This window comes from Pinus tabuliformis, chromosome 2_2 (genome assembly GCF_031772625.1).
Source record: "Pinus tabuliformis cultivar Carrire ecotype Pingquan chromosome 2_2, CPIR1, whole genome shotgun sequence".
Lineage (NCBI taxonomy): Eukaryota > Viridiplantae > Streptophyta > Pinopsida > Pinales > Pinaceae > Pinus > Pinus tabuliformis.
Window position 1 is genome coordinate 1292042905 of NC_142300.1, and position 14521 is coordinate 1292057425.

Genomic DNA, 14521 nt, shown 5'->3' on the forward strand with positions numbered 1-14521 from the left:
TTTGATTTCTGTGAAAATTGTGTATATGGGAAGCAGAATCGAGTGAGTTTCCCCTCTGGTGGTAAGAGGGCGAAACAGATATTAGAGCTTGTGCATAGTGATGTGTTTGGACCTGTGAAAGTTCCATCACTGGGTAAGTCTGTGTACTATGTATCATTTATATATGACTTCTCAAGGAATACATGGATATATTTCCTTAAGAAGAAATCTGAAGTCTTTGACAGGTTTAAAGAATTTAAGGCTCTGGTGGAAAATCAGACATAGAAGAAGATAAAGGTGATGAGGACAGATAATGGTGGAGAGCTTTGCAGCAAGGAATTTGAAGAATTCTGCAAGAAGTGTGGTATAGCACGGCAAAAGACTACTCCATATACACCTCAGCAAAATGGAGTCGCAGAAAGAATGAACAAGACGTTGATGGAAAGGGCAAGAAGCATGCTCAGTGGTGCCGGGTTAGGACAGGAATTCTGGGCAGAGGCGGTGGATACTGCATGTTACTTGGTCAACAGGTCACCTTCATCAGCGTTGGAGGATAAGACTCCACAAGAAGTATGGACTGGTAAGAAACCCTCTCTTTCACATCTGAGGGTATTTGGATGTGATGCATATGTACATGTTCCAAAGGAGAAACGAACCAAGTTGGATAGTAAATCTGAGAAGTGCATCTTTATTGGGTATAAGGATGGTTTAAAGGGTTATAAGCTTTGGAACCCAGTCACACGGAAGGTTGTGTACAGTCGAGATGTGGTGTTCAGAGAGGTAAAAAATGTTATTAAACATGAATTCCAACCAAAGGAACCTGAGAAGATAGAGTTTGAGCTAAAGGAGGAAGAATCAGACTCTGCAGCAGAGAAGGACTCAGAAGATGAAGAGCCACAAACTCCGGCTGTGAGAAGATCAGTTCGAGAAAGAAGGCAACCAGAAAGGTATAGTCCTTCTGCTTTCTGTTCAAATTTTGCTTTGTCTGTTACTGATGATGATCCCAGAACTGTGAAGGAAGCAGTAGATTCAGACGATGGAAAACTCTGGAAAGAGGCCATGGTTGATGAAATGGCATCTTTGCACAAAAATGAGGCTTGGGATCTGGTGGAGTTGCCGCTGGAAGGAAACCCATTGGCAGAAAATGGGTGTTTAAAAAGAAGACAAATGCAGAAGGGAAGGTGGAGAAATACAAAGCTCGGTTGGTAGCAAAAGGATATTCCCAAGCGTCGGGAATTGATTTTGGTGATATTTTTTCTCCTGTTGCCAAGGTAACTTCTATTAGATTACTTTTATATGTTGCTGCTACTTTTGATTTTGAGGTAGAACAGATGGATGTGAAGACAACATTTCTTCACGGGGATTTGGAAGAGGAAATCTACATCAAGCAACCTGAAGGCTTTGCGGTGAAGGGTAATAAAGAACTAGTATGCAAGTTAAAGAAGTCTCTGTATGGGTTAAAACAGTGACCAAGGATGTGGTATCAGAAATTTGATACATTTATACGGGGACTTGGCTTCACCAGAAGCAAAGCAGATCATTGTGTGTATTTTACATTAATTGGTGGCCGTGTTATTTATCTAGTCTTGTATGTGGATGATATGTTGCTGGTTGGAAATGAGAAAGAAATTATCCAGGATTTGAAGACCCAATTGTCCTCCAAATTCAACATGAAAGATCTTGGTGCTGCTAACTATATTTTGGGCAAGGAAATTAAAAGAGATTGGGCAAAGAGGAAGATCTGGTTAAACCAAAGGAAGTATGTCGAGACAATACTGCAGAGGTTTAATATGCAGGATAGTAAACCGGTGAAGGTTCCTATTCCTGTAGGTGTGAGGTTATCTGCTGAACAGTGTCCCAAGACACAAGAAGAGGAAGAGGACATGTCCCGTGTTCCATATGCGAGTGCAGTCGGTATCCTGATGTATGTAATGGTCTGTACTAGACCAGACATTGCACATGCAGTGGGAGTATTGAGCAGGTTTATGTCAAAACCAGGGAAGGAGCATTGGACAACAGTGAAGCGGGTTTTCAAGTATTTGCGTGGCACTAGTGATTATGGTTTGTGCTACCAAGGAAGACCAGGATTGGACAGAGTGTTGGATATTCGTGGCTTTGTTGATGCAGACTGGGCTGGAGATCTGGATCAGAGAAGATCTACAAGTGGGTATGTGTTTAACCTATTTGGAGGTGTAGTTAGTTGGATGAGTAAGAAACAATCTGTAGTGGCACTATCAACTACAGAGGCAGAATACATGGCAGCCACTCATGCAAGAAAGGAAGTAGTTTGGTTGCAGAGATTGTGTTCAAGTATGGGGTTAGTACAGGGAGCTATAAGAATAGACTGTGACAGCCAAAGTGCAATTTTCTTGGCAAAGAACCCTGCTTATCATTCAAAGACAAAGCACATTGATGTTCAGTATCACTTTGTGAGGGATATGATAGAAGACAAAAAGGTGTTGCTGGTAAAGGTGGACACTTTGAAGAATACTGCAGATGCATTGACAAAATCTGTGAGCTTTGATAAGTTCTCTTGGTGTAGAGAAACAATGGGCATTTCAGGGTTGGAAAAATGACTAAGCTCTCCTGTGGCCCCCTGTGGAAAGAAAACAACAAGTGGGAGATTGTTGGGTTGTGTTATATTCTTTCCACGACTAACCCACGTAGTGAACCGGGGGTTAGAGGGGGGATGGATCCCCCCCTTTGTTGCACCAATTGCGCAACAGGGGGGTCACAGGGGGGGCCGCAACCCCCCTTGTCCGGGGGGTTTGAGGGGGGCGGGTAGCCCCCCTCTATGGGGTCCGGGGCAGCGCCCCGGGAAAAAAAATTTTGGACCCTATATTAGGTTGGGCGAACCTACCTATGGTTTTCGGTCCATGGTATTGGATGCTTCGGCATGTATAAATATGTATTGTAACATTGAAAGGAAAATAATGAAAAATCAAGCTGGTAGTCCCGGTTTTGGGATCCAGGGGAAAATCTCTGTGTATATGTGTTTTATGTGTTATGCTCTCGCATTGTTTATTTTTTTGTGATTTAGAATTCGTATGCAGGTAATTTCTGTACGGGGTTAAAACCTATTTCTGTGTGGGGGAGAGAGAGAGAGAGAGAGAGAGAGAGAGACGTATGTGTGCATGATAGAGAGAAATATCTATTACATATATATTTATAACTCTATATCTTAGATATAAGTAATTCTGAACTGGAACTTTAACGTAAGAAGATATTGCACGATGTTTATAGACACTGAGAAAAACACAAGTTGTGCTCATAGTATGAGACTCACTACATCAACTATGGATCTTTAGGCATGTTGGAATTGTATTTGTCCTAACTCACATCATGCAATCCCACACCATACACGTTGAACCTTAAACTTTGAAGCTTGAAGGTTGAAACTCATGTTCTCACCCATGGTCCATTTGTATCCTAGATAAAGTGCTAACCTATGGGGATAGAGTAACTAGATTGAAGGGTTTTTTAGTTGTTCAATAGAAATAATAAATGTGACATAACAATGTTTTGTTTGCTTTTGAGAGTTTCTATGTAGTTTGTTTAGTTATTACGCTCATGATGGATCCCATTTTTCGTAAAATGGATCTATTTCATGGTTGGAAATACAAATATCAAATGCAAAGTTATCATGGATCATATGCATTCAATAAATTCATAATTGAATTTGAGCATGACTAGGTTTGGGTCTTTAGCAAATCCTGAGATGTTGGCTAGAGAGATTTTTCCTTAATTGTTAAACAATGATGAATTTCTTCAGAACACATACGTTGTATATTATTATTTCTTTAAATATTATAATCCTGTGAAATCCCTATTGAAAGTAAAAGTCAGTTCAAATTTGTTTTATTATTTCTTGTTCTTTCAATCCAAATCATCACATTGAAAGTTGAGGTCAATTGCTCCTCTTCAAAATACATTACAACTAATGGACAACATGTTGATTGAGAACTTCTATAGAATAATTCAATGAATTTCAAAAGCTTCAGAATTACATAAACAACTACTATACATAATTTTCCTAAAACATTGACTAGTTTTACAGTTACCAACATGATTCAATATGTAAAGAACGACTATACATAATTTCCCTAAATATTGGCTAGTTTCGCAAAAATGAACATGATTCAATATGTTTTTTATTTAACACATATATCTATGATTTTACTTGGTTTCAGTTTTCTTTATAGTCAAGGTAGAATTGATAAGATAAACCACAAAATTTATATCAACATAACTTTTTCTCTATAAAAAATTAATAAAATAGATATAATAATAACATTTGAATGATGGGCATCAATAAATATAAAATGTCATGTGAAGTGAAAATTTAAAAAGAGACATGTCATAAAAAAATTGCTTGACCAGTAGGAGTGCCCATCAGATTTATACAATGTAGGATTGAAGATATAGTTGCTTTGGACATTTTCTTCTCTTTTTTTGGTTGGAGGAAATCTTAGTAAATATGGGAATTTAACACAACATCTCCCTTAGCCATCAAACATGTGATTCTTTGATATTTCATCATTGCATTCCTCTAATCTCTAAGGGTTATTTCCTTCTCTAGTACTTGGGGAAAATTGTGTACAGTTTGGTCATTAATATATGTCTCCCCTTGGTTTAGATGTTTCATTGTTTTCAATGGAGTGTTAGGACCAAAAATTGTTAGAGACACAAGGGAGGATCCTCATTATCTAAATGGTAATTTAATGGAATTGAGAGGTATGAAGACCATCCTAACAACATTAATTGAGAAAAGAGAGATCCAAAGATCCTAATTCAAGTCTATGCATGGTGACATCGATATAGGTAATGACCTCCATTATGTTGAAGTTGTTAAATACATTCTAACTCTTCATGAATGGTAATTAACTCTAACATATATCTCACCATATTAGGAGGGAATGTGAATGAATTAAATGTCTCTCTATAGAATATTGTTTGGGCCCTGCTCACCTGCCTTGAAAATCATGTGAATCTCCCTCCACTGGAAGCACTCCTTAAAGAGTCTACTGACCTCGGGGTATATATAATATATTAGGAGGAGGTTGACACCACGAATGAGGAGACCATAGTCATTAAGTCAAAATCATGTAATTTTTAGTCAATTTATATTTATATCTTTTTTCCCTTACAAAGATTTTTATAAGAAGTTAAACTTGCAAATTTTAGAGTAAAAGAACTGCAATATTTCTAGCTTACACTATTTAGAAAATGTTATGATTCTCATTCTCTATACTTATAACTCTATAAGGAAATTGAATTTATCAACACTACATAACAATATCACAATTATTTTTTTATTAATACAAATTCTCCTCTATAGATATATAAATAGATAGATAGATAGCCCCAAGGTTTAGTTCATGTTGTTTTTCTTGTCACGTCAAAGTTGTCATTGTCAAAGCTCAAATTTACATGAGTCCCTCAGGGTGAGTACATATTATATGATGATGATATTTACCCTATGCGACATTCACATAATGTGAGAAAGTGCATAAATGGTTTCACTTAATAAGTTTTTTAATTTTGGCCATTGAGATTCTATCCATTGAGAATAACGTTATCGTCAGTGTTTATTTACAAGTACAAGTTAATCAACATGAATAATGAGATGCTTCCTAGAATTGCTTGAAATAATAGTAATAATAACCTAAGCCATATCAAAATGTCAATTAGAAAAATTTTGATTTTTGGCTTAAACATTAAAGTTAGATAAATGAAGAGGTCTCCCTTAAAATTATTGATATACCATTAAAAGCATTATCATAAACAAATTTAAATTGAAATAATGATATGAAGAATAAATTAAGAATAAGAGATAGATAATATGTTATAAGAAAACCATAAATAGTTGATCTAGATCTTGGGGTTAAGATACAAGAGGCTTAAATGCCGAGAGAGAGGAGAGAAATCACAAAATATAAAAACAATGGCAATGTGTGTATTGTTCCATGTACTATTGTCAATAATAATAATTTTGTTTCCCCTTGTTGCGATTTAATATCTATAGTCCCATCATGAGTTTATCTTCACATCAAGAGGGGTATTTTTTTATATCCATAAGTATGCTTCACTCTTGTCATTAAAGATAACCCTTTCACCATGGGCACACCTAACAACAAGACTAATAAAGGGAGATGAATATGCCTTTGATGTCACCTAGGTGCAGTGGCTGACATATCTCGTAAGTAAGTAAGTTACACCTAAGAATATGGTTCGTGTACCCTTTCTTTATAATGACAATCCTTGATTTGTAGAAACCTTCGCAGATGCCTTTAAATTACTTGAACCTTTATGGCTAGTCGTAGATGCATAATTAGGCCTACTATGAACTAGAGTGGCCAAGTGTTTCCATCATTTTTCATAGGTGAAAATGTTACTATAGCACTAATAAGACACATAAATGTAGGTACGACAAGGATTATATGAACATCAATCCTCCAAAATATAAACTAGTAAGACCATATAGTACAACAAAAATAGCATCCTCTATCAATCTTTTGAAAAAAAAGTAGAGCCTTGTTGGCAAGAAGAAAAGAAAGATGTGAAACTCAAACATAAATGATGATCAAGCTATTGGGTAATGCTCTGAGACAGAGGCAATGATTGGTATATAATATTTTACATATGTTGGATCAATAAGGGAGTTGAAAGACCCAATCGAAGGAGATATATGATGTCATTCCAAGTCCAATTGTTAAGTGTCCTACTCCTACTGTGTTACTCATAGTTATCTTCAAAAAGTCTTGAAAGAGTTTTGGGTCATCTAGGTGATGTTTAACCTAGTATACAAAGTAATATACTTACAAAAAGAAGAAGAATCCCATGGCATCCATGTGTTTGCCATACTACACATGGTTATTAAACCCTACAAATCAGATCTTCATCGCACGAAGCATTCTCGAGATGTACATTCAATTATATGCGATGTATAATCGTAATGAATATCTCCTAGCCATGAGAAGAGCCACAACATAGATAGGAATTAATTGATGATGAAAATATAACCTCCCCACATAGAGCATATAAAATTAAGTGAAATATGAGACTATCGACTAGGCTAGGGATCTAGTGTCAACAACCTTCACAAACAAGTAGAAAGTTAAAAGTAGGGAAAATATCACCACCCCTTCATTATCATAAATCCAAAAAAAGACTAAGAAATATATCAGGGACTAATGGAAATTAAAGCTTCTGCTACTACTGAAAGTTTGGCACCAGAATCCCGAATCTCCTTCCCGAAAAAATAACCAACCATAGCGATATTTGAGGAAAAAAAAGGTTCCATCAACACAAAAACTTTTCTTATGTTCATTGCAAAGAAAAGAAATATGAGAGTCCCATAAATAAGAGGAAATCACCATAATACTAGGGTAAAGGGTTCCTCCAATGATTCCACCCAAGGGATACCATCTCTCAAATCAAACCAATTCTAGATTTCATAGAAACCTTTTTGCATCAAGTACAAAGTGGTTATGTAGTTGAAATAGGAATTGAACTCGTGGATCATTATTTCATAGAGAAGCACATTGAATAATATCATTATATATGTCAGGACATTTACCAAATAAGAATCCCCATATGCAATAATAACTCCTTGTTTTTGTTTTGAGCCTAAAATTCCTCACGAAGAGTTATAGGGTTTCAATCTTTAGGCTTTGAGGTGCCATTACAGAGTTCAATTCTAGTTTAAATTTCCTAGTCATTACATTACTACATTAATCACAACTATTCTTGAGTTTGTTAGGGTTTCTACTCAATTAATCTCGTGTGCATGGTTTCATATGTGAAACTTTGGTTCTGTAATTGTGGAGGCAAGCCATGTGATGGCAAGAAGCAAGTGAGGGTATTCTTGACAAAGGGTATCTAAAAAGCTGTAGATGGGAAAATTTATGGCAAGAAGCTAGCAGGTGCACCCTAGAAACCATTATAAAACCCCAATTTCCATAGAGTCGTGACCTACTCTGAAACCACTCATCCAGAGCTTAGTGTTTAAGTTTTGGGAAGCTAGAAACCTTTATTAAAATCAAACTACCACAAAGTCATAACCTGCTCTGAAACCACTCATCTAGATCTTGGGGTTTAATTTTTGGGATGCTTGAATGATGAGGGAGAGGAGATATCACAAAATATTTCTTGAAACAATTCTAAAAAAACACACATTGATAAAAAAATACACATATTGAATTCATCACAACCTATGAAAAGAAAGATATTTTTTTATTAATTGAGAAAAATCGTTACAAATACATCATGGTGGACGAATCCATCTTTTTGAAAGGTGAAGGCCGTTATTTATTGTATTTTTGGTGTCTTTTTGAGCTACATCATTCAATATCATTGGTGGATACCACTTTCCATTCGGATCAACAATAAGCTAACATATTAAAATGACCTATCTACTGTATGAAATAGAAGAAATTTGATAGTTCTAAAAAAGAGAAAATTGTCATGAGATTCATATTGAAATTGGATGGAAGACTAGGCATACAAACTATAAACAAAGAAGAATGAATGAAACAATCTTGAAGAAGATATTCAATATTAACTCAAGTTCGCTTAATACAATAGTGTTTCTTTATTTAATAGATATTGGAGTTTGTTGTAAGATATAACTACTACTTATTCATTCAAGAGGAAGTGGTTGAAGGATTATCTCAATGATTATCCAACAATTAAAAAATGCCTAATGATTTGATATCATTACTTAGTTTGGTATTATTGCATATTTAAGCCATAAATCTATGACAAACTCTTAAGGCCTACACCATTGAAAGAAACACACATTGACACAACTAGACATTCTTCGAATGATTTGCCTTTGAAAACCATGCTTGGACCAATGAGACTCCTTCACACTATTCCCTATTCCACCAAAAGGTATAGCCTTCTAGGTGTGACAGAAGTTTCCTAACATCATTGGAGGTCGGTAGCACTTGAAATGACTTGTAAACCTTGTAAAGATATGATGATGAACTTCCAAATCATAGATACAATCCGCACATGTATGTCTCATAACCTCAATAAAATATAGTTTCTTTGTCCCATCAATAAAACTCTAAATTTGTGTATTATGGAATGTTAACAACTAATTATAAATCTATTATAAAATTAAATAACTTCACATCTTTTATAATATAAAATAAAATAATTACTCTTTCATTAAAAAAATATTTATAAATGATAATTATTTTTAATCCATTAAATTAAAATAGCATCTTTATTGTGTTATATAGCCCAGTATGGGGTGGATGTCAGCGTAAATGTTTAACATTTAACAAATTTAATCTAATGTCAATGTCACCTAAATTATTAAAAAATTAAAAGTAATTAAAAAAAAAAAGTAATATAAAACCAAAGCATGTAAATATTTAAAAGTTCGCTCAATTAATAATAAAAATTTAAAGTTAAAGTCAATTTGTTATATTTTGATTTTGTTATTAACTTGCGAATGACTTTTGTTACTATACCATGACTTATTAATACCACATGCCCAAAAACCATAACTTATAGCCCAAAAACAATAACATATTTCACAATCAAAATATTTTATAACAATATGAAACGATTCTTAACCATGGATGTTCACCCCCACTTTACCATGGATATTATTAACATGTAAATGGGCTTTTAAAATACCATAGGCCAATACCATGACTTATCAAAAACACATAACTTATTTCACAATGAAGATATTTTATAAATATTTTATTTTAATTTTATTTTATAACATTTTTTTAATTAAATCTAAAGGAAAAGGGTTATCATTACTTTTGAGATATATCTAAACCCTCTCTCCTCACAACTACTAAAAATATTCCCATAGAAATTAAATCAAGGTTTTAGTAAAATTAAAATGAGAATACTTTTATATATAAAGAGATGAAATATAAATAATATTACTAAGAACTAACATAGATCCATCTTAACTAAGGATCCAAGCTGAGGAGAGAAAACAAATTGACTAGAGGAAAGGTAGTGCATGATTGTTTTAAGTTTTTCATTATTGTATTTTATTTGACATGATTGATCCAAAATATTATTTGAGATGGTCGAGTGTCAAGTGTGACCAATGTGACCTATGCGACCTTGCGACCTGTTGGTCGCAAGGTCACAAGGGTCGCATGGTCTTAACGAGCATTGATTCCAATCCTTGCAACCTTTGCAACTTAGCGACATGTGGGTCACACATGTCGCAATAGTCACAAGGGTCACAAATGTTTGATAGAGTCGCATTTTGAAGATGCAACTGACTTGCTTAAACATGATTTTGCGACTTAGCTTCACTTAGTAGGAAAACTTAGGTTCTTACGAGGCTCTTCTGGTCTGGCGAGATTTTGAACAGATCCCAAAGGTGCAGGAAATCTTGCATGATACAAGGGCTCCAAAAATTGTAAGGATTTAGGAATTTTTGGAGGGGTTGTTACAGCAGCTAAAACACAGTGATAATTCCTTCAAGCTCAGCATCCCACCATTCCTTGGTCTACACCCAGTGTTCAATGTATATTGCCTTTGGCCATACCTTCCACCATTGTTGGAGACATCTAACATTGCAGAATAGCTCTCTACACCCAGTGTTCAATGTAGATTGCCTTTCGCTATACCTTCCACCATTGTTGGACACATCTAACATTGCAGAATAGCTCTCACCAACAGAGCTCAATCCAAACTGCATGGAATGGACCACAACTGATCAATCATGGACACAAAAATCAAGAACACTTTCCAATAGAGGATACAACTATATCAAGTTGTCAAAGCAGACCAAATCCTTCACCAGGGCAAGTGGTTCACCAGGGACCAAGCTCAACAAAAATTTCCTCACCTCATGGAGGCTCTACGCACAATGGAGACCATTTCTTCGTAAGGGGGAAGGAATGATCCAGGTGGATATTGGTGGCTACCTTCCTATTCCACCTACACCCCCGAGTTAGTTTCATCTATTTCCTTGTTCATTTCAACATTTACTATTTTTAGCAGTTTTTCAGGCCCTGAACTTCCAAATCAGTTTTGACTTGACAAATACATAATAAGATCTTAAATTCCTCATGTCAAGATATTAATTTTATCTTATTTGATTTATGCCTATTTCATTATTTTTCTTGTAATGATTTGCTTTATTTTAGTTTGGTTTGCATTTATCTTTGCTCTTTCTTTTCGATCTGATTCCACAACATCACATTTTGTTTCCTTTTGAAAATTCCCTTGTGTGTGATTTTTGCAATATTACCAACCTTTTAGTTGGAGGGAATTTTCCACCCATCTTTGGTTTGATACATGGGGAAATATTTACTCTTATTTAATAAAATTCATTGGTAAAAGGAAGAACATCAAAATAATGATCAAATTTCTATTTTTTAAGATTCATATTTGAAACTCTTATTATATTGTTTTTCTTTATCATTTTGATGATCTCTAACTTTATTATATAATAGATAATTATGTTTTTGCAACAAATTATATTATAAACAGCTCTTGCTAAAGAAACAAAAAGAAACAAACAAGTTTATTATTTTTATGATTCTTCTAAGTCATCCCAATCTCTTAAGGAGAAGATTTGTCTCCCCATTTATGATAAAATTATTGGAGTCTAAAGTAAAAGTTGTGTAAAATACCTGAAAAATAAGGGTTAATGAGTAAGCCTACCATGATCATGGAACTTGATGGTTATGACATTATCGTATCTGGTCACCAAACCAGGATAATGTATTATCGTAATTTGTTGTAAGGCGAGAGATATCATCATGAACCGACTTGCTCATGGCTATCAACACTTTTGAATGGCATTGATGCAGGAGCATCCAGCTAAGGGCACCATGACCGGGTGTTGGTCTCAGCTAAGGAGGACAAGTTCAATGTCTTTTAGTTTCATTTACATTTACTGAATAAAACAGTGTCTAGAAACTAGTTTTTTTTATTTTTATTATTAGTTAAGGAATATTAGGAACAGTACAGTTAGGATAGGGTCATTACAGTTACATTGTTCTGTCATTTTCTTAATCCATTTTACAGCTGTCTGTTCATAAAAAAATATAATATTGTAAATCCTACAGCACAAGAAAACCCAGCATAGTCATCAATTGTGTAACTATAAAAATAACTGAAGGGTAACCGAGAACAGTTCAAGTAACTGCCTAAATACAATACAAAAACCAATATAATACATTATGGAGGGGTTAAATGCATGAGAAGAGAAATACAATAAAGAGAAAGTAATTTTTCATCCGAATATCTAAATCCATCTGTAACAATTTGTCCATGACATTCATTTGCTTTCCTCTAACTACTGAGTATGCAAACTAAATAGCACTGTGCGTTCCTATCTATTATATTTTTTTCCTTTCTATTAAAAAGAGAGAGTAAACGAAGAAACCAAACGAACATTCCTAGCACAGAGTTCTGGCAACAACAACAACGGTGTCCAAATATATGAAAGCAAACAACAGTACGAGCCAGTTCGAAATCGAACGAGAATATAACTACTGAATAACGACCCCAAAACAGAGGTAAACGAATTACATAGAATTTTCCTGTTAATTCCTTTTATAACCATAATACTGGTATACATTCAAACAGTCATGAATGCTCAATTAAGAACAGAGAAAAAAAAACACAATATAGCAAAACATTGAAAGTTAGGGTTGGACCCTAGTCGATCACCATAGAAAGGCAAATAAAATTACAAGTGTTCAAAGCCGAACCACAGTCGAAGTTTATATACATATAGAACCTAGGTCGCTCAACAACAAAGATAATCAAACGAAGGAGTACTTGGACTTTGCCCAGTGACACGATAGAGACAACGAAACTACAAACTGACAACAGTAGCAGAGAACGACCCTACTGGAGCCATTGCTCGTAGCAGTTTCGTAGACCACACCTGGAAACAAACCCTCACCTGCACAGTGAGCCAACAGAGTATTGTCAGTCAAATGTATGCCGAGTATAGCCAGGAAGTAACAAAAGAAAAAGAGAATTGAAAGCACAGCCAGAAAAATCGCTTACCTGAAGAGCATTCGCGTTGGAGGAACGAAACCCAACTGAGCCACAATCAACGGTGAAACCCTGCAGACAAAGGAGCAAACATTGTTAGTGTTGAAGAAAACTGAAGAGGGAAAGCTATAGCATGAAGGGATAGCTTACCTTGCCAGGACCACGAAGCTGAGGAAGCCACCGTGACTGCGACCTGTCAGAATACAGAACAGTCATCCATCAACCATAAGCTAACAACCAAAAGCCAACTAGAAAGAATGTAACTGAACAAAACAATAGAACAGAGGAAGGTATAATAACCACACAGATGGAAACAGTAATAACCCTCTCACACAGATGAAGAAACCTTCCATACAGTGCCCAAGAAACCAGGCGACGAAGCTGCATGTGCAAGTAGAGATTTCTCGCCACTAGACGGAAGAACTCATAGCTTGGCACACATAGAACCTTGCTTCCAAGCTCTACACAGTCGCGAGCACAAACCCTCATTGCAGGCATAAACCCTCATCGCAGCAAAAATGCAAACAAGAAATGACCGAATGAAAGTGGAACAAGGGTTTTGGTAGAACCGGAGAGCGGGAAAACAGAAATCGAGGAAAGTACAGCCAACAGATCCACATTAATTCCAACATAAATGCCAACAACCAAATATCCCGAATAATCATTCACTTAATCCTAATCATACACATAGATCCCAAATTATTTGTTAATCAACATTTAATTAAACTCAATCATAGTTACGGGCTGGTCCCATCATAGTGGTATCAGAGCAGGATTTAGAGTTTTCCTGAGAAATGGAGGTTGGAAGACAAGGTCGTGGAAGAGGTGCTCGGAGAGCAGCAGAGGAAGGATTGCGGGAGGAAATCAGGATCCTTACTGCCCGTTTGGAGGCAGTTGAAGCAGGAAGGAGAAGGGATCCAGAGGTAGGAGATGATAGCGAAGAAGAAGCCATAGTTACAACAGATGGATCAGATGAAGAAGGGCTGGAAATGAGATTGTTGAGGTCAGTCCTATTGGCTAGTAGCAAGCCTAAACCAGAAATTCCAAATTATGACGGCAGCTTGTCCACAGAAGTTCTGTTGGACTGGATCAGTGAATTGGACAAATATTTTGAGTGTGAAGAGGTCAGTGAAGATCGGAGAGTTAAGTTCGTTGCAACAAAGCTGAAAGGACACATAGCCCTGTGGTGGGATAGTGTCCAAGCGGAAAGAAGACGGATGAACAAGTTTCCAATAAAGAAATGGCCAAGGATGGTGGCCAAGTTGAAGGGCAGATTTTTGCCCAAGGATTACCAGATTGCACTACATCGGCAAGTGCAGAATTTGAGGCAAAAAGGGATGACAATGAGAGAATATACGGAAGAATTCTACCGGGTAAATTTAAGAGCTGGTTACATGGAGGACACCCCAGAGAAGACAACAAGGTATGTAAATGGTTTGATATTGGAAATATTGGATGAAATCAGCATTCTTTCCCCGAAAAATATAGAGGAAGCTTACCAGAGTGCCATAAAGGTAGAAGAGAATATCGCCAG

At 35.8% G+C, this 14521-nt stretch overlaps 1 pseudogene; it reads right to left on the reverse strand.

Moving 5' to 3' along the window:
• Nucleotides 1-5850: 5850 nt before the first annotated feature.
• LOC149198220 (dolichyl-diphosphooligosaccharide--protein glycosyltransferase subunit STT3B-like) lies at nucleotides 5851-13476 on the reverse strand (annotated as a pseudogene).
• Between the last annotated feature and the right edge of the window lie 1045 nt (nucleotides 13477-14521).